Raw genomic sequence first — 20,860 nt, forward strand, 5'->3', positions numbered from 1 at the left:
CTCGGGGATCAAAGTGAGGATTGAGCTAGTTGGACATCATCCTCGAGTGATTCGTGATGCGTTGGAATGAATTTCGGAGATAAATAAGTGTTTCGGCGCAAATTGGGCGCGAAACGAAATGTAAAAAGAATTTTCGGATTTCCGACGCTAACTTTGATTAAAAGAATTAAAGTAAGGCGTGAGGATAAATTGTGGTATCTCCGAATCAATTGTGAAGTTTTGGAAAAGCCAAGGGTGTGCTTTCAAAGGGTTTTGAAGTGTTCAGTGCGAAGTGGTAGTGCAAAAAGGAGAAATTTCTGCCGTATAATGAAATTGGAGCTGATTCTATTGCTAATTCGGCTCCAATAATGTCAAAATGCAAAGGAATTGCTTCCAAATTGGATTGGTAGCTTGTGAAGGTCCCTTGGTATCTTTTGGACATGTTTGGGTGAAATTGGAGTGAAAACGGAAACTTTAGAATTTTCTGTAAAGAACGGGACTGAGAAAAATTAGCGGAAAATGCACAGTGTCAGAAAATTATGAAAATTGGCAGAGATGTCAGGAACATTTTTATGAGGCTAGATTTGAAGTTTCAGATTATTCTGACACCTATAGAGAGAGAAATAGCATCCGAAAGTTATCTGATGAAGATTATAGTTCGGGACAGTTCGCAGTGACCAAACGGGGTCGAAACTGAAATGTTAAAATTTCAGTGGACTTGTTAAGGAAAACCGAGTATGCCTGTCGAATTTGAGCTCAATTGGACTGTCGGAAGGGCTCCAATTAAATGTATCAGACTAGAATTGGATTGAAGTGATAAGATCGATGACTTATGGACCTAAAGGCAATTGTTACATGCTTAGTGGATTTCCACTAACCGGCCAGGGGAATCTCCTCCATGCTTATCCTCCTTTTCATCCTCCTGTACGTAGAGAGAGAAGGAGAAAAGAAGTGAAAAGGGTAAAAAGAGAGAAGTAATGGATTTGGTGCCGTTTGACGAGCCGATCGAAACGCCGCGCACCTAATTTTTAGTGCTTCGACACTCGGGTTAGTATTATAATATTATAATCTCAAATCAGATTTTTTTTGATGGATTCTTGATAGTAGATGTTAAGAAAAGGTGTTTTGGATGGATTTATTAGTTGATATAGCTTGGTTTTGCCATAGAGAACTTAGGAAAAACCTATATAGGTATCATGTATGCTTGTTGTGAGAAAGCTTAAGAACATGAAATGAGAATCTGTTGGAAAGTAATTTGTTGGAAGGAAACCTGAAGTAGAGTTAGTATATTTCTTTGATAAGGTTTGTTTTTTTATTACCTTAAATAAGGTCTATTTTGGATGTTCTTGATTGCTACAGTTTGTAGCTTCTATAAAGCTTAGAGAAGCATGCTGGTAGTAGGAGTGAACTTAGGCTTTCTAGGTTACTAAAAGCTGTTTGCTATAAATCCTAGGGAATAGGCCTATAGGTATCATGTAAATGAACCTAGCTGTTGAGAAAAATGAAGAGTAAGTTATAATTCCTGATTAAAGCTTGATATGTATACCTTAAAGAAATGAATTTGTAGTAGAATTCAGGAATTCTGAAACTTTAAGAATGAGAGGTAACAGAAGTTGATCTCTAATGTTCCTAAATTATTTAACATTGGTATTGAAGCCTAGGTTTCTATATAGGTTCTTATAGAACCTATATAGAAACAGGTTGTATTAAGCTAATGTTTGGGTAGTATTTAGAGCTCTAAACTTAAAAATGCTAACTTGTAGGATTGAGGCCCCAGCTTGAAATTAATCGCGTGGAAACCTAATTGAGGGTAAAACAAACGCGTTGGCGAAGTCGGTTCGGCAATCCGTCGAGCCTACGTGAAGATATTGCCAAAAGAACATTCTCGGCGACAAGTGTCGGGAGCGCGGGTCGCGATTCGTGGAAAAGTGCGAGAAGTGGATTTCTCTCATTCCAGTACCAAATAAAGGTGGGTTATGCTTACCGAAGCGATTAGGTCGCTTCCCATGTCAAAGTAAAGTATGGTCTCATTTGATGCATATATGAATATAGTTGTCGATATATGAATATAAATGCTTGATGCGTATGAATGAATAGGCATATATGGTGGTTGACATATTATGATTGTTGACATATGATAGTTATCAGATAAGTATGAATGCTACATGCATATGAATATGAATGCTAGATGCATATGAATGTATTATAGTTCAAACTATATGAACGTCGATAATTCTAGTTGATAAAGGAACTTCGATGTTGATAAGTAATTGAAAATATGTAAACTATGAACCTAGGCAAGAGTACCTAGGATGATATATAGATCGAGTGGCATGGCCTAGTGTCAGTAAACATAGGTCTGACATGAACCTAGTGTCATTGGACATAGGTCGAGTAATTAAACCTAGAGTCGAGTTCTAGGTGAAAATGATATAAAACCTAGCAAATGAACCTAGGTTATGATATATAGTAAGACTTAGTACATTTGAACTAAGTTGTGAATATTAGTGGTATAGTGACCACTAGGAAAGGATTGGTATCGACCTAGGAGGGTCGTCAACATAGGGTAAAGTGAGTAAACCCTCAAATTGTGGAAATGGATTCCGGAATCCCAAGATCTATTATAACCTTGGTATCAAGGCTAGGGCGTGTGCGACGATTTCGCCGCCGAGATTGATACCAAGGCAGGATTGGGTGTGTGCGCAGTGTCCACCACCCGGAGGCTTGAACCATTGTTCGGCGTGTGCGACGATTTCGCCGCCAGATGGTTAAGCTAGCTTGTGGATCCTACCGCCTGTTGACTGAACCACTGTCGTGGCGTGTGCGACGATTTCGCCGCCGGGTGGCTAAGTCATTGACCTAGGCTGTTGTTGGGTGAGGTGCGACTCGTTCGCCGCCAGACAGCTAGGACAGGAGTACGGTGAGCTGTCGCCAGCTGAGGTGCATGTGAGAGTTCCTTCACCTCGAGCTAGACAGTGCGCGGACTATCCGCAATTGATTGACTCAAAACCGAGTCGGGTGGCATAGTGAGATTAAGGTAAGAGCAACCTTAAGAAAGAATTTGCCAATGAATATAGTGGGGCCAAGTTTAAGGTGTAGAACACCAAGTACAACTACAAAGAATAAAGAGCAAAACATGAACGATAATGAAATTAGCTAATGAACGAGAATAGCTAAGAAATAAAAGAACGGCTATAAGTAAAGAATGGTTAAAGATATAAAGTAGAATCAAGTAATCTACTTACATGATTGACAGGTTTTGCATATTGCATAGCAGCGAGGCAAGGTATGGTTTTATTTATTGCTTAGTCAAATATCTATCTATCTATCTATTTGTTGAACTAACCTACTGTTGCCTCCTTTGGACCTGGTGGGTCGAGCTCTTCCCTTGGGTGGCCGTACCCACTGGGAACTATATTTATATAGTTCTCACCCCCGTGTTGTTTTGGGGGTACAGGTTGCACGCGAGCGGCGCGGCGGCGCGAGGACAGGGCGTAGCTCCGTAGATAGCGCCCCACCACTGAGACCGAGATAGCAATACCCTGATGTGATCGAGCTCATAGAGTATAAGATGAAGAAACAAATTTGTAGTAAATTGTATAAGTTTTGTAATAACTTAAAGGTATTTGTAATAGTGTAAATGTAAAATTCTGAGATGAATGCTTGTAATAGCATAGCTCGCATTTTTGTTTTTGATACTATGCAATCTGTGGTTGAATACAGTTCCTGTTTGGAACCTCTTGTATCGCATTGTATAGATTGTGACGCCTAGAACGTACAGGGGAGGTTCTGTCCGTTCGGCGGTCTGTCGGCGTGCCCGAATCCGACCAAATAGGCGGAGCTCGGGGCGTGACAGTGGAGCTCCCTTATATTCTATATGTACTATAGAATTGATACAGTTGTGTGCTTTTGTGGTTGATATAGAACTTGAGACGAATCACTATATTATAGTGTTGATATATAATTGAATTGAAACCTCTATGAAGTAGAGAACATTCATGCATACAAGTTTTTATGTTCATGTTCAATTCAGTTGAATGATTAATGGACAAGTTATCATGTTGCTAGAAAGTAGAAAACTATGACATTCTTATGACACTTTCTTGGCTCTAAAATAGAGAACAATGACTTGCTTATAATGTTTATAGTGCCATGATAGTGACAAGATTCTTATGCCATATGTAAATTTAGCATTACTCTTGCATGTTTAATAATCTAGTGGATACTAGTTATTGCCAATATTTATTATATTGAAAATTCCGATCAAAAAATCGAGAGCGAGAACATTGCAAGTTGGAAAGTGATGATTGAGACATATTGGACTATGGATTTGCTTGCTGCCATTGTGCTCATTCGCACATGCTTGTGAGGGTCGCTCCCTACAAACCAGCACTTCGGAGTTGGCCTACGCGACAGTTGCTCGCCCGTGCGGGATTGGGTGCCGAAGTGGATTGCCGTGGGGAGTGTACACTACCACGTGGCCATTAGGCGCGGCGCAAGCTGGACTACCTTGAGTAGGTTCTCGTGATTGAAAGGAAATTGGACAGTAATGAATGATTACTTGTTACAGTGTACAGTAGTTACTTACACACTCATGCTTATGTTCCTGTTTATGTTCATGCTGATCGTAGATGCTATGCTTCTATTATTCCGTTGATTCATTACTGTCGAGATTATGAATTCATGTTGCTTACATGTTTGTTACCTGTTAGCATTGCATATTTACATGTTTCATGTAATTACTGCTGTTACTTACCTTTAGTACATCATGAACCTAGTGGTGTAATTCGCCGAGGCTGGCGGCTTACCCACTGGGAACTATTGTTTATAGTTCTCACGCCCTTTTTGTGGTTGTTTTTACAGAGCCTGTTACAGGAGAGGCTAGGGATCGTGGCAAGGGAGTCGCGTCTAGCTAGACATTGCTAGGAGCATGCCAGTCGATCACCTTGCTACTCGGGCTACGGCCGAGGGTGATGTCCCTATGTATAGAGAGACTACCATTGTACCTATTCTTTTTGGATACTCGTGATGTATATTACTATTTGGACCAGATACTATAGTTGTGACACTACTCCTTTTTGTTGAGATTTTGGATTGTTTACTCTTTGTTCTTTTACTGATAGCATATCGACTTGTACTTTGCTCTGATATCAGGATAGGATTATCTTTATTCTATTTCCTATCGATTTGCTTCTTTGTAGACGCCTTATATACTGCAGGTGTATGACGGATCTGAACACGTACCGGATATGCTTCCGCTAGTACCCGGGCGTGACAGGTCCTTCCCAATTTGGGGACCATTTTTCATACACTCGGTCTTTTTGACCGATTGGAAAAATCAGCCGAAGTACTAACTCACCAACGACAAATGTTTTTGATCGAACTTTTTTATTATATGCATTACGTACTCGGCTTTGGTACGCTTGTATATTATCTAATACTATCAACCGAGTATCTATTAATTCCTCTGTTTTGTCTTTCATTAACTGACTATATTCATCAGCTGAAAAATCTTTTTATTTTTCTATCCTTAAAGAAGGAACTGTTATTTCGGCTGGGATTACAGCTTTATGGCCGTAAACTAATTGGAATGGTGTCATCCCTGTTGCCGTCTTAACTGAAGTTCGGCATGACCATAATACTTTGGAAAGTTTTTCATTCCATTTTCTTGGATGCTTTCCGATATGTCGTTTTATAAGGTTAACGACTATCTTATTTGCTGCTTCTACTTGCCCATTCGCTTGGGCATAATAAGGAGACGAATGAAGCAACTTTATCTTTCGAGACTCGATGAATCGAACGAACTGTCCTCCTGTGAACATTGTCCCTTGATCAGTTATAATTGTCTCGGGGATTCCAAAGCGATGAATTATATGATATTCTACAAAATCAATAATTTCTTTTTGAGTAACCAACCGAGTAGGCTTGGCTTCCACCCACTTGGTAAAATAATCGATGGCTACTATTAGAAATTTATGACCAGCCGAGGAGTTCGGCTGTATTTCTCCAATTAAATCTATGGTTCAACCTCGAAAAGGCCATGGTTTAATTATTGCGTACATAGATGCAGGAACCCTCTGAATCGGGCCATGAAATTGACATTCTTGGCAACCTTTAGCATATCCTATGCAATCTTGATGCATAGTCGGCCAATAATATCCTAGGTACCGAATTGTCCATCTTAACTTTTTACCTGCTAGATGGGTTCCACATATTCCTTCATATGTTTCTCCCATTATTAATAGAGCTTCTTCAGGCCTTAAGCATCTTAATAGAACTTCTTCTGCTGTTCTTTTGTATAGTTGACCATCCAACAAACAATAGCCGAGAGCTCTTCTTCGAATATTATAATCGACGCTCGTGTTAGGATCCTCCAAATATTTGATCAATGATTTTCTCCAATCTTCTTTTACTTCTATAGGAGCTATAATCGGTTCTCGTATATGAACCGAAGGTAGCAATCTCTCGTGTATTATTATTGACTCTGATTTCGGTTCTCTGTATCCTGAAGCCGATTGTGCCAATTCATTTGCCTTTTCATTTTCTTGTCTGCTCAAATGTTCAAATTTGGCTTCTCCGAAATTGCATAATAATTCTAATGTCTTCCTCAAATAATTTTGCAAATTCGGATTCTCACATTGATATTCCCCGTTAACCTGCTTAATTACTAATTGTGAATCACCGATGACTTTGACTGACTTTGCTTCCAATTCTTGTAATATTTCAAGGCCAATTATCAAGGCCTCATATTCGGCTTGGTTATTGGAACAGCCGAAATATAATTCAAACGCGAATTGACAAAGATAACCTTCAGGTGACTGCATCACTATCCCTGCTCCTGCAGATTCGGCTGTTTTTGAACCGTCAAAATATAATACCCAAGGTTGGCAGCCAATCAAATTCTGTTTCGGCTCCTCAATCTCTACACATGGGTGATCGGCCAAAAAGTCAGCTATAGCTTAGCCTTTGACAGTTTTGGCAGGAACGTAATTAAGGAAAAATTCGGATAAAGCTAATATCCATTTTCCGATTCGCCCTCGTAGCACTGGCTTAGATAATATATATTTTACCAAATCGGTTTTGCATATTACCGAAACCTCAGTCGATAAAATATAATATCTCAATTTTGTACACGAATAATATAAAGCCAAATATAATTTTTCAATAGTCGAGTACCGTTTTTCTGTATCTAACAGATGTCGGCTTAGGTAATAAATGGCATGTTCTTCCTTCTTTTCATTTTCTTGAGCTAGCAAACACCCCAAATTTTCATCTGCAGCCGATATGTACAACTTCATCGGCTGATTTGGCTTTGGAGGTACTAATACCGGAGGATTTGATAAATACCTTTTTATATTTTCAAAAGCCTCTTGCTGTTTCTTTGTCCAAACAAATTCTTCTTTATCTTTCAGCCGAAGTAATGGGGTAAAAGCCCCTATCTTTCCGACTAAATTGGATATAAACCGCCTAAGGTAATTAATTTTTCCCAACAAACTTTGTAACTCCTTTTTGCTTTTGGGTGGCGGTAATTCCAATATCGCTCTTGCTTTATTTCTATCAATTTCGATTCCTTTTTTATGCACTAAAAATCCTAAGAAGTTTCCGGCTGAAACTCCAAAAGCGCATTTCAAAGGATTCATTTTCAAATTATATTTTCTCATTCTTTCAAAAGCGAGTCTTAAATCGACCCAATGTTCGGCTGGTGATTTGGACTTGACAACTATGTCATCGATATATACTTCCAACATTTTGCCGATTAAATTGTGGAAAAAAAAATTCATTGCTCTTTGATAGGTAGCTCCGGCATTCTTTAAGCCGAACGGCATAACCACCCATTCGAAAGTTCCAATCGAACCAGGGCATCTAAAAGCCGTTTTAGCCACATCTTCCTCAGCAATATAAATTTGATTATAGTCAGCATGTCCATCCATAAAGGACAAAATTTCATTACCAGTAGCCGAATCTACTAGCATATCGGCTATTGGCATTGGATATTCATTTTTAGGTGTAGCTAAATTTAAGTTCCTAAAATCAATACAAACTCTAAGCTTGCCATTCTTTTTACGTACTGAAACTATATTAGACACCCAATCAACATAACGGGCCGCTCTAATAAATCCGGCCTTTAAAAGATTTTCAATTTCATTCTTAATTTGGAGTACAATACTCGGCTCAAACCTACGAGCCGGTTGTTTAAAAGGCTTAAACCCTTTTTTAATGGACAGCCTATGCTCTACAATTTCTCGGATTAAACTTGGCATTTCTTCATAACTCCAGGCGAAGCAATCCTTGTACTCCTCCAACAGCGTCTTCAACTCTTCTTGTTGTTGAGCCGACAGCTTGGAACTTATAAATGTCGGCCTATTGTCTTCATAAGACCCCAAGTTTACTTCTATCAACGAATCTTGGGTCTCCAGCTTTTTCTCGCCAACTTTAATAGGCGATTCTTCTAGCTTCATTTTCGCTGTTTGTCTACTCATCTCATATGATTTATCGGTCTCCAAGACCGATTTCATTTGAATTTTCTCTTCGTCTCCATAAACTAAATCCTTCAGAACTTCTTCGGCCTTATTGGCCGAATTATCTGGTGTTAACTCATCGGCTATAGTAACTGAATCATCCTCATAGCCGATCTTGTTAATCGACTCATCCTGTCGAGGCTTATGGCAAGCCTCTAATCTCGACTCTTGGGACTCCATTTTAACCACCGGGGTGGCTCTTCATCTGCCACCATAGCATTGATATTTTTGGAGAGAATTAATTGAATTCCCTCCTCTGTTACTCTTACAAACGAAATTTGATCCGGATCAGTATCGGCCCAATTAGTGTGGCCGATGTCCTCCATGTTGACATCTATCATCTGAGGCCGTCCTTCGGCCCGAACTTCTTCCACCTTATCTCCTATCCACTGGAACAATTTTTCGTGGAGTGTGGAGGGTACGCACTCGTTTGCATGAATCCAATCACGCCCAAGTAGTAAATTGTAGTAGCTATCTGCATCCACCACAAAAAACGCAGTTTTTAAAGTTTTAGAGCCTACCGTAAGTTCGGTAGTGAGCACTCCTCGAGCTTGCTGACCGTTTTCGGTGAAATCGATCATGATCGAATCGGTGGGCTTCAACTCGTCCTCATCTTTGCCCAACTTCATAAAGAAAGAAGTAGGTATTACGTTGACCATGGCACCGCCGTCCACCATGACTCGGCCTACCGGCCAACCTTCGATCAAAGCTTTTATAAAAAGAGGTCTTATGAACCTCGTCTGCATGGCCGATGGTTTCTCAAAAACCATTGCATCGGCCGATCGAACATCCTCTAATTGCAACTGGGCTACTCCAAGCCCATTTTCCTCTTCTTCCCTAAATTCTTCATACTCAATGAACTCTGCCTTAAAGGATTGAGGCAAAGCATATACCATACTCACTTCAGCTGGCGACTCTTCGGCTGATTTTCCTTTGGTCCTTTGTTTCTTTTCCTCCGACTCCTTTGCCGTCTCGGCAGAAGAGTCACTCTCCATCCGGACCTCTCTCTCTTTAGGGGGCCATCTCTCTCTCTTTATCATAGTTTCGAGGGAAGCTATTTTTTCTTCTAACTCCTACCTGATCATCTTTTCTTCTAACTCAGCCTCGATTGGTCGTTTTACCCTTGACTTCAACTGGGGGGCGAGTGATGAGCCGCCTGCCTCGTGATCATTTCTTATTGGACGAAAAGGGCGTGACTGCTCATCAGGGCGCCTCCAAACATTGAGCCTCATCCCTTTCGCCTCCTCATAATGTTGTCTCGTCTCGGCTTGCATCCTCTGCTGCCGACGTTTCTGAGTTTTTGTTAACATCGGCCCATGCCATCTGGCCGATGGTTTGACTTCAACGTCGTGCCATTCATCAACTGGCACGTTCACTGGTACTTTTACCGTTCTCAAATGGTTTTTCAAAATTTCTCTTCTTTCCCAGGGTCTCGGCCAAGGTTGAATGCCGAGTTCGTTAACTAACCTCCGACCGAGAAACTCTATATCCCCCTCGGTCATTCCCTCAAATTCTGGCTCTGGTCTCGGCCTGGCTTGTTGTTGCCAGTGTGGCCGATACCTAGGGAACCTTTGTTTGGAGCCGAAAGGTCTATCTTGGTAGTCCCATCGGCTTTGACGTTCTCCACGCCTGTTGTGGTAGTAGTCATGCAGAATCTTTTGCATCATCATGTCTTTCTTTCGTTGAACCGAATTTACCTCCGGCTCAGTGTCATTGGAGGCTTCATCTGAGCCTTCCTCTTCTTGATCTTCCCCTTCCGGGATAATATCCCATTCCTCTGGAAAAGCCATCCATTCACGCCATTCATTGCTTGTTTTCTTGTCGTTAATTATGACTTCCCAGCCTTTCTTTGTCATTTCGGCTTTGCACCTGATGCACAGCCGAAGGCTTCTCTTCGCATGAGCAATATCGTCCGCGGTTAATTTTGCCGCTGCCTCCTTCCCTTTGGTGTTCATGATTACGTCCTGAAAAGAAAACATGTATTCATCAAATTTTTTATTTTTTACTTGTTGGTCGGCCAAAATAAGCCGACCCTTTTTAATCTCTTCTTGAATTTGCCTTTTGGCAAAAACCTTTTTTTCCTCTCACGTTCACCACATTCACCTGTGGTGGAAAGGATTTTTATCAATTTCCATGTCACTATTTTCCTGGCAAAGATCAGCGACCTTCATTTATCTTCTTTTGAATTTGCCTCTTGAAAGGCCGTACATTCACTAGTTTTATTAGCCTCCATGAATGGTGCATTTGGCAATATCTTTGCATTTTTAGTTCTTCTTGCAGGTATAGTCTGACCCTCATGTAGTTTAATTGTCCATCTTTTAACAACCGATCAAAAATAAACTCGATTTTTGATATGTCAAACGAATAACTAAAAGCAGATAATGTGCTTTTGCTCTCTTGACTGGCAGGCTTTAATAAGCACATTAGTAAGGTTGGTTGTTCCTTATTATTTCGGCAGCACAAATTTCGGCTTCATCAGCCGAATCTTTATTTTCCTCAGACGAATTCGGCTCTTCATGAGCCGAAGACTCTTCAAGGAAAGAAGTATTTTTCTCTTTTCTTTATTCCAATCTTCTACTTCGGTCACCTAGGCCATCCTCATTATTCCCTTTCGAAATTGCTCATATTGAGCAACTCGAACACCCAAATAAAAAAGATTTGGAAAGAATCTATCCTCAAAATGATCTTTAATTTTAAAATGCATGCATTGAATGTCATTTGGCAAACCTTGACTCGGCTCCTTACAAAAACCGCGTTCGGCTGATTTGAATCGGTTTAATATTCATCAACGATTCTCCGTTCTCTGTTTGAATTGAGCCAAATTCGCAACTAATAGTTCTGGCTCGGTTCTATAAAATTGTTCATGAAATTTACCTTCTAACTCATCCCAATCTCGAACGGTTAGCAGGTAAACTCGTGTACAGGTAACGCTGTTTTAGTCAATGAGGTATTAAAATCTTAATTTTAGAAATGGATTTGCCGATGCTTCGCGGCATTGAGCTGAAATCTTGCGAATGTTCAACGTATTTTCGGTCTCTGTGACCAGAAAACTTATCAAACTTCGGCATTTTCAATTTGGCGGAATATGGTGTTTATGCGCTATGTTTGCAGGATAAGGTGACCTGAATACGGGCCGCATTGCCGGCCTTGCGCCTACTCTGAAAGTATTCCGGATGGCCTCTTCTATTTGCGCATAGATTTCATTATTAATCCCCTGCAAAGTGGGTTGCGTTGGTGCTGGGTTCGGTGGGAGTGGTACTCCAATGTTTTGTACTACGGGATTAACCCCTTGTACATTTGGAGCTTGCCCCCTAGCCCCTGCATTTTGAGGCTGATAGGTTGCAACTGGAGGAGGTGAGGGTAATCCCCAAGCCATTTCTGGCTGTTGACCGACATTAACAACGGCCGGTCTATAAACTGCTTGATAAGGTACCCCCTGGTACTGGGGCTGAACATTAGCCAGTGTTACAGGATTTTGTAACACTGGCATTTGTAGGCCTGCTATCGGCTGTTCGTTCCGAGTCAACAACTGCCCTATTTGGGCGATATTCTCGTTGGAAGCCGTAATTGCGGCTAAGACGGCATCCAGCCGTCCCGTACTTGCTTGACTATTCTGGTCCAAAACTTGCAAGACTTGCGTCATTTGTCCAAGCGCTTGGGTCAACCTAGGCTCTTGTTGGCCGGATTGACCACTAGTCTCACCCTCAACAGGTAAAACCGCTTGGCGCTCTGCCTCATTCTCCGAATTACTAGGCTGTTCATTCCCGGAGTTTCTGGGAATAGCCTTATTACGGAGGTTCATGGCGTTATCATCAGCCATACTTTATAAAAATATAAATTTACCTTACAAAAGTGTCCCACCGGGTGTGCCAAAAATATTATTGGTGCCGAAATTCCCGACCCTTGACCTGGTCAAAGATCCTCCTCAGGAAGCGTGTCGGGATGTGAAGCGGCTGCGAGATATGACCCTCGAAGTGTGCGCCCGCGACGAATCAAGCGATTCGGCCGATGAAGGATCGGATCAGTCGGGTTCTAAGACCTCTATGGTGAACTCGGTTCGGCAGGGATGAGCCGAATGGACAGGGAAAGCCCAGAATTCGACTGACAGATGAGCCGAATGGCTGAATAACTCAAGAAACTGGCCGGCCTGAAGAGCCAAGAATATCCTTCTATTAAAATAAAAAGAGCAGAAAGTACAGGGAAAAGGGTTTGTAGTCTACAACGGAGTGATATCCAAGGGGCAGGCAGACTCCAGGATGCTAAGTTACAAGAACTACTCCTAGGGAAAGCAGTAAATGCAGGAAAGGAAAATACAGGGAAATAAATGTGGTTTTTTGTGCGCAGGGGCGAAGACTCGTTTTCAGGATATTATAGGCCTATTTATAGAGTTGCCCTTGCGTTTAGTTATCGTCCTTGCACGATCGGCCATCATCTCCTGATTTGGAGGGCCACCTTCGACCGATTGGAACCGCTCCCAACCGCTTGCGGTTGCTACAAATTTTTGAACCCATGTGGCTCATATTTTCTGGCGCCTCTTATGTACTCCCGGTCTAGCGTTTTGAATGGAGTATAGATGTAGACTCGGTGTGCCAACTGTCCGCGCCGAATTGGCCCAACACAAATAAAAAAAAAAGATATAACTAAAATGAGACGATAAAATATAATAAATTTAATTTAACTACAATTTATTTCAAATAGAAATATTTATTTAATTGAAACACATAATTTTTTAAAACTAAAATTAATTGAATTTAACTAAATTTTTAATCTCGATAGAATTTAATTAATTTTGAAATATAATAGAGGGTATTTATGAAATAGAATTAGTAATTGATCATTGAACGAGGGGTAAAAGTTGGAATCTCAATATTGCTTGGTGTTTTTGAAAGTTTCTTAAATTTGAGAAGATATATATAATATTTAAATTTTTAAAGAAGTATTTATGAAATTAAATGTTTTTAGAAGGGTATAGAAAAAATTTATCCTTTTTTATATGGCAAAGTAAAAATGCGTCAAATCACTGGCCGACAAATTAAAGTTTAGATGAAAACAAAGATAAATATTGCTTGGTGTTTTTGAATACAAGAACCCAAAAAATGTGGTATCCCTGGTGTTCAGCAGTTGAAGCTTGTCGATAGCTCTTGAGAGTGTCGGGACAAATCCGAGTCGCATTGGCGTGAAATAGATGCAAAGCGGACTCAGCGGGGAAGCGAGAGCAGAACTTGGTAATCTGCAAACAGCAGATTTTCTGCTTGTTGTACCGGTACAACCATCAAGGCGTACCTGTATACTTTTTATACCGGTACAATATCGAGGGTGTACCGGTACACTTTGACAGATTTTGCGCAGGTGCTCTCGGGTTGCCATTTGTACCGGTACAAATAATCGTGTACCGATATACCAGGGTAGGTGAGAGGGCGTTTTGGTCATTTCGTGTCTCGTTCATGTCACCACTTCCCTCCGCCGCTTATATAGGATAGTGAGGAACTGAGAGAGAAGGTTGCTGTGTTTCTTCTTCCCTCTCTCTCTCTAGTATCGGCCGAGCAAGGAGGAGCTCAGATGGAGTGTTTCGTTGCCAACGTCGCGTCGCGGAGCCGTTCGAGCGCACGTTTGTTGCCGTAGCATCACGAGGAAGTCTGGCGAGGGTACGATTCCACCGTTCTCGACGTCGCGCCGGAGTTGGATTAGCGTTCGAGGTGGGTTAATCATCGGTTTGTCTTCTAAGTATATAAATATGGTCGGCATGTGTAGTTCTAGCTTGTTGCATATCCAATTTGCTCAATTCATGGATTTTGGACATATGTATATGTAGAATCTGAATTTGGAGCTTAATATTGTGACTAGATATTGACACATGTTGGACTTGGCTTTGACTTAGAAGAAAACCGCGAATATAATCTGTCATATGCTTACACTACTAGATTTAGCTATAGGAGCCGTTATGATTTTTTATCGCCGCAGTATCAGTGTGGTGGATACCCCAGGTAGTGTAGTTTACTGTTACGCTCGTGCTGGAAAACCGAGCCTTTTTTTTACAGTAGAGTTTAGACTGTTCCGGACTGTTGGGTGCCGTTGGGACTGACGGTGGACCCGGATTGTCTTTCTGGCATTAGATTGTACTGTGGGCACGTGACTTGTTGGTTGGTAGATCAGTTAGACCCTGTGTACTTGACTATAGCCTGTGAGAGCCTGATTCATCTCGACAAAGATACGCTTGTATACTCGGTTGGGTAGCTCCCACGAGTGTCACCCGGAGTCGGGCTTAGTGCTGTTGCGTTGGTGTCATTGTGTCCTGATTGGACTCGCTCTTTACTAACTACCCTGCGTGGTGGTTGTTAGTGTAGTTTCGACAGGCGTGACGGATGTATTCACAGTTCCTGTATAGATTGGGCTAGAATTGATATTTACTATAGATGGTTAGAGTTAGAGCATGATAGTATAGTGACATTTAGCTATAGATGTATTTCCAGCTTTTCCTACTATCCTAGCTCCTTTCTGTAGACTTAGTAGGTGGACCAATGATTGTTGAGGGCGGCACCCACTGAGGACTACTTGTTTTTACAGTAGTTCCTACACCTAGTTGTTACCCCTCTTTTTGCAGAACCTGCTATTCCGGCTGCTGCTTCCTCCGAGACCGATCGTGGTAAGGGCGTTGCTGGTTAGAGCCCTTCCCAGTTGCTGCAATTCGAGAGGTTACGAGATTCATATAGTTATAGTTTTTGCAGTTCATGTACATACAGCTTATATAACTCGTTAGAGCGAGCCTTTTGTACCTGAATATTCGTATGTATATGGAACTGATTTTTGTTTACCTGTTTATTTTTCAGCAGCTCTATACAACTGTTTGTAGTATTGTATGTTTTATAAGTACAGCTATCGCTTCGTGTACAGAAATTTTTTTTTTTTATACGACGGATTTGTCAGCGTGCCCGGGGAAATGAGAAATCCGGGGCGTGGCAAAAAAAGAGGGGAAAATCTGTAAGATATTGAAACTCGACGAGAATTGGCTAACTTTGGCCAAATGGACCAAGGTGAGCCATCGAGCGATTTGGACGAGTTCCGATCGGTATTCCAACAAGTTTGGAAGAGTAAAAATGAGTTCCAAAGGTGTTGGAATGGTTTTGGTATCAGTCGGCGCGAAATAGAGCCGAAATGGAGTTACTAGCAGCATTCTTGAGCTGCTGTACCGGTACAACGCGATGGTTGTACCGGTACAACCATCACAACCAGGGTTGATGGCTGTACCTGTACAAGGGTGGCCTCGTACCGGTACAAACCTGTCGAAACCGAGACCCGAGCTCTCGGGTTTGCTCTCGGGTTTGCTATTACAGGGCCTTGTACCAGTACAAAAGCCCGTGTACCGGTACAAGGGCACCCGAACAGCGGGACTGCTTTGGAAAAACAGAAAGTTGAGGGGCTTTTGGGGATTTTGTTACAATAGAGAGCTAAGAGGGCTCTCTCTCAGCTATTCTCTCTCACTCTCTCCCTCTCTCTCCCTCTCACACAGCTCTCTCTCTCTCTAGAATGAAAATAGAAGGAGAAGAAGAATAGAAGGAAAGGAAGAACAAGAAAAGGGAAGAAAAGGAAGGAGAAGGCCAAGGAGAAGAAGAAGAAGCTCTTTTCCCTCTCTTCCTCAAGCTAGGGCTTGCTTTGGAGCAAACCCTAGAGATAAGCCTTAACCCTAATTCGAGATTTCTAGGGTTTAGAAGCTTTTGGTTGGTTTTAATGGTTCAAATGGAACCTAATGGGCTTAGAGATGATGGATCTAGCTCACAATGAAGCTAGAAACCATTGATTCCCATGGGTGCTAAACCTAAGATTAGATTTTGGGGTTTTTGGAAATCCAAGGGATTGATCTATTTTGAGGGGTTGGAAACCTAATCCTATGCTCCCAAACGCATAGGCGAAGACGGTTCGTCGATCCGACGAGCGAGCGTGGAGATATCGCCGATTTGGTCGCTCTAGGGTTCGTTTCGACCCGAGGTGTTGAAGCGGCGCACGTGGAACGCGTTTCCTAGCTTCTCAGCATTACCAAAGGTGGGGGAGTGCCATCCCGAAGCAATCGGGCTACTCTTTATGTCCAAGTTTAATTATGATCTAATTGCATATTGTGTATGTTCATATAGGGTTAGAAGTTGATTATGTTGCTTACAATTGCATGCTAGTAGCTATAAATATGCTTGGTTGGTTGATTTATGATCTAGTATTGATGATGATTATATGATGAGAATTCTATGATGAAAACATAAACCCTATACAAGATAATTAATGCTTATGTTGCTAAAGAACTAGTATGATGTAACTAGTGTTGATAATGAGTCAAAATTGACGAGTGGCATCTAACATAGAAAACTATGATGAGTCGCATATGATTGTCGATAGCTTATGATATCATAACCCTAGTGTAACTGTAACACTATGAGATTGGGTATTAGAACACTATGATTCTAAGATGAGATTACCCTCAAAGGGTAGGTTGCTGCTGATCGTGAGTTGATCGTGCTCACATAGCCTGTTTGCGCTTGGGGGGTCACTTCCCACAAGCTGTGCACTCCGGAGATTGGTCACTCGAGGGACAGTCAGTGTGCTGTCTGGACGGTTAGTGTGCTGTCCGCAGGCGGTCTCGGGAGTAGTTCAGTGAGACTTTCCCTATGAGACTTACACGTGAGATGAGCTTGTGAACCCCGTGTTCACTATGAAATTTGGTCACCTATTGAGTCATACTCATTACTTGTTGTTCATAGTAGCTTACTTGTTGCTCATAGCTTACTTCCATAGCTTGCTGTTGATGGTTCATAGTAGTTTACTTACCCAGCTTTATTTATTGTTCATGCATTCATGACATCAGATTGAGGCATAGCTAGATGTACTTACTTTACATACCTGCTTCCGTTTCCGCATAGCTTTATATATAGCATATATATATATATCTCTTTATGCCTGCTTAGACCTAGTGGGTAGATCGGCAGAGTCGGCGGCCGAACCCACTGGGAACTATTCGTAGTTCTCACAACCCACATTACAGGTGCTAGTTCGAGTATCCCGACCGAGCGGGAGGATCGCGGCAAGGGCTTGGCGCCCTAGCGGTTTGGTTGATAGCTTTACTTTCCTACTTGCATTAGCTCTACCCTGTACCTATATTCATTTTGAGAGTAGATGTTGTATAGGGTGATGTTTTGGAGAGTGATTGATGTACTCATATTTTGAAGAAAAAGAATGCAAGTTGTATTGAAGGTTTAAAGTTGAATGAAAACAAAAAGGTTTAATGCTTCAAGTTTTATAATTTAAATAGCTAAGTTCCTCTCTTTGGTATACTTGTATGTTATTTACTCGTATCGCTTGCTCTCATTTATATAGTACTGTTTGTGCTTGCTTTCGTTGTTGATTGTGTATGTTTACAAGTTGGTTTTCCTGGGAACTTGTGTACACAATTTGGTTGCTTAGCCTAGGGCGTGCAGGGGAGGTTTTGTCCGTTCGGCGGTCACGCCCGCCGCGCCCGAATCATGCCAAATTGGTAGCGATCTCGGGGCCGGTAGCGGGTTGGGGCGAGACAGGTATGGTATCAGAGAGATGGAAAGAGCAAGCAAAAGAGAGAGTCTAGGATGACCTTGGAGACTCTAGGTTGGTTAACCCTAAGGTTATATGTGCATGAGTGCGACCTGAACCTATGACGTGGCGGAAGCTGATTGATTGGGTTTGGAGTTGGTGTTGAGACTCTAGTTTTGACTAGAGATGATTCATGTAAGGTACCGGACTTCTAAAATTATGAAGTTACGGTGTACATTTAAATGGTTCCTGTGAGGTTCCGGTGGAATGTAGTATACCGAATTTTAAATATAAAAAAAAAAAATAAATAAAAATAGTATGAGATACTATTTTATTGGATTTAGAGAAGTGAAATATCAGTTGGGAACGACCTGTGCTGAAATCGGAGCGAAAACAGAAGATTTAGAATTTTCTGTTGGAAACGGGACTGATAAATTAGCAGAAAATGTACAGTCTCAGAAAATTATGAAAATTGGCGGGGATGTCAGAAATATTTTTATGAGGCTAGATTTAAAGTTTCATATTTTTCTGACACCCGTAGAGTGAGAAATAAAATCCGAAAGCTATCTGATAAAGATTGCAGTTCGGCACAGTTTTCGGTGACCAAACGAAGTCGAAACTGAAAACTTAATATATATTCTTGTTCAGTACGTTAAACCGAACATGACTGTCAAATTTGAGCTCAAACGGATATTCAGAGAGCTCCGGCGAAAGATATCAGATTTGGAGCTGCCTGATGTGAATAGTGTATGCTACTATTGAGGTGTTGACTATAAGTAGAAGCTACTAGGCTTCTTCCTCCTCAAGCTGCAGCCAGCACCAAGCATCACACGCACATGGTGAAGGAGAGAGAAACCCTCTCTTTCTCTCTCTAAATATCTCTCTCATCTCTCTATATTTCTCGCCCAAATTCGCGGCGTTGGTGGAGATCGAGCTTGCGAACGCGTTGGAGGCGACGGATTGAGCTTTCGTGCGCCCGTTGGAGCGGCGTGTTTTCGTTGCGGCGTTCACGTTGGGGTAAGCTTTTGGGATTTGGCTTAATCCTTAGCATTAAGTGTTCTATTAGCCTCTAATGAGCTTTGTTGGCATGTTGATCCATTTAATTTGGATTATTTGGAGGTTAATTGTACGTTAGGGCTCCGAATGGGGTTTTGTAAAATATAAGGGTTTGATCTCATTTGACCTTTCGTAAACCTAATTGCTAGGTAACGAAACGCGTTGGCGAAGACGGTTCGGTAATCCGACGAGCCGTTACAAAGTTATTAAAGAAATAGACGTTTAGGCTTCGGGTCCGCCGGGAGGGCCGAGGCGACGTCGTAAAATCATGGAAATGGATTTGAGGCATCGTGGCACATAACCGAAGACCTATAATTTTCGGGGCTGCGAAGCGGAGCACGGTTGAGGCGCAGTTGCAGTATCGGGCCGTGCCGGGTGCCGAGTGCCGCGGGAGGCCGATTGCAAGTGTCGACAAGCAATCGGAACGCGAGTTAAGGTGGGTTGTGCTTACCGAAGCGACTAGGTCGCCCTTTATGTCTTAGCAATGTAATCTCATGTTGATGCATGTGCATGTAGACAAGAGCAAGGATGCATGTTAATAAAGATGCATAAAGTAGATGCTAAGTAGAAAGCATGATAAATGGTAATGCTTAGAGCAAATGCATATTAATAACAATGCATAGTGGAGCATAATGATTATGGCATTAGATAATGCTAGCTAATGTAAAGTAATGCATGATAATGATAATGCATAGATGAAAATGCTTAGTAGAAATGCATGGTGAGCAAGTTACACAATGCTAATAATGCATGATAATAATGTAATGCTAAGTAATGCATGATATGAAGTAAATGCATATTAATAATAATGCATGATGAGGATGCTAAGTAAGGGATGCATGTTAGTAATGATGCAAAGAGTAATTGCTAAGTAGAAAGCATGATGCATGGTATATGTATATAAACCAGATGATAACTCTAGGATGAGTAGAGATGACTGGACAACTAAGTTGTCAGGTAGATCGAGTGGCATCTAACCTAGTGTTAAAGAACATAGGTTGGTTAGTAAACCTAGAGTTGAACAATCTAGGTGTGTGGCATCTAACCTAGTGTTAGTAAACCTAGGTTGAACTAGTAAACCTAGAAGTGGATATCTAGGCAAAGATGATAAGAACCTAGCAAGTGTATCTAGGTTAAGTGATGTGGACATAGAACCTAGAGTGTTGGAACCTAGGTTGATGAGTATAGTGGTATAGCCACTAGATTGAGCTAGGTCGACAGTATAGGGTTGGCTATGAACCCTCGACCTGTGGTAAGTGGATTCCGGAATCCCAGGACTTATGATGTCCCTGGTACAGGCTAGGGCGTTCGTGCGACGATTTCGCCGCCGAGCTTGGTACCGTGGGTAGATTGGGGGCGATCACATGGAGATCACCGCCCGGGGCTTGAACCATTGTGCTGGCGTTTGTGCGACGATTTCGCCGCCAGAGTGGTTAAGCCATTTGAGGATCAGACCGCCAGAGTAGACTGAATCCATGCTGGGTAAGTACGATGCGGGTGCCTCCAGGTGACTGAGTCTGACATGATCGTTGTTGGGTGTGGTGCGACCCGTTCGCCGCCAGACGGTATGTCATGTCTCGAGCTCACGCTGGGTATGTGCAACGCGATCGCCACCGATGGTCAAGTCTTGTGACTCGAGCCGTATTCAGCGTGTGCGACGATTTCGCCGCTAGGAGGCTGAGTCAGAGAGAGTGCGGTAGGCTGTTGAGCAGCCAGTGCGCGGACTATCCGCAGATGATTGACTCGAAGCCGAGTCGGGT

General features: G+C 42.0%; 1 protein-coding gene and 1 long non-coding RNA gene across 3 annotated transcripts in view; both read left to right on the forward strand.

Moving 5' to 3' along the window:
* Positions 1-20,860, forward strand: part of LOC109705647 (translation initiation factor IF-2-like) — a 50,906-nt gene that overhangs the window by 9,882 nt on the left and 20,164 nt on the right. The window lies entirely within an intron of this gene.
* LOC109705649 lies at positions 653-3,658 on the forward strand. Its single transcript, XR_002214818.1, has 3 exons — positions 653-1,026; positions 1,743-1,948; positions 3,437-3,658. It is a non-coding gene; the product is annotated as an uncharacterized LOC109705649 (long non-coding RNA).

This window comes from Ananas comosus, unplaced genomic scaffold, assembly GCF_001540865.1.
Source record: "Ananas comosus cultivar F153 unplaced genomic scaffold, ASM154086v1, whole genome shotgun sequence".
Taxonomy (NCBI): Eukaryota; Viridiplantae; Streptophyta; class Magnoliopsida; order Poales; family Bromeliaceae; genus Ananas; species Ananas comosus.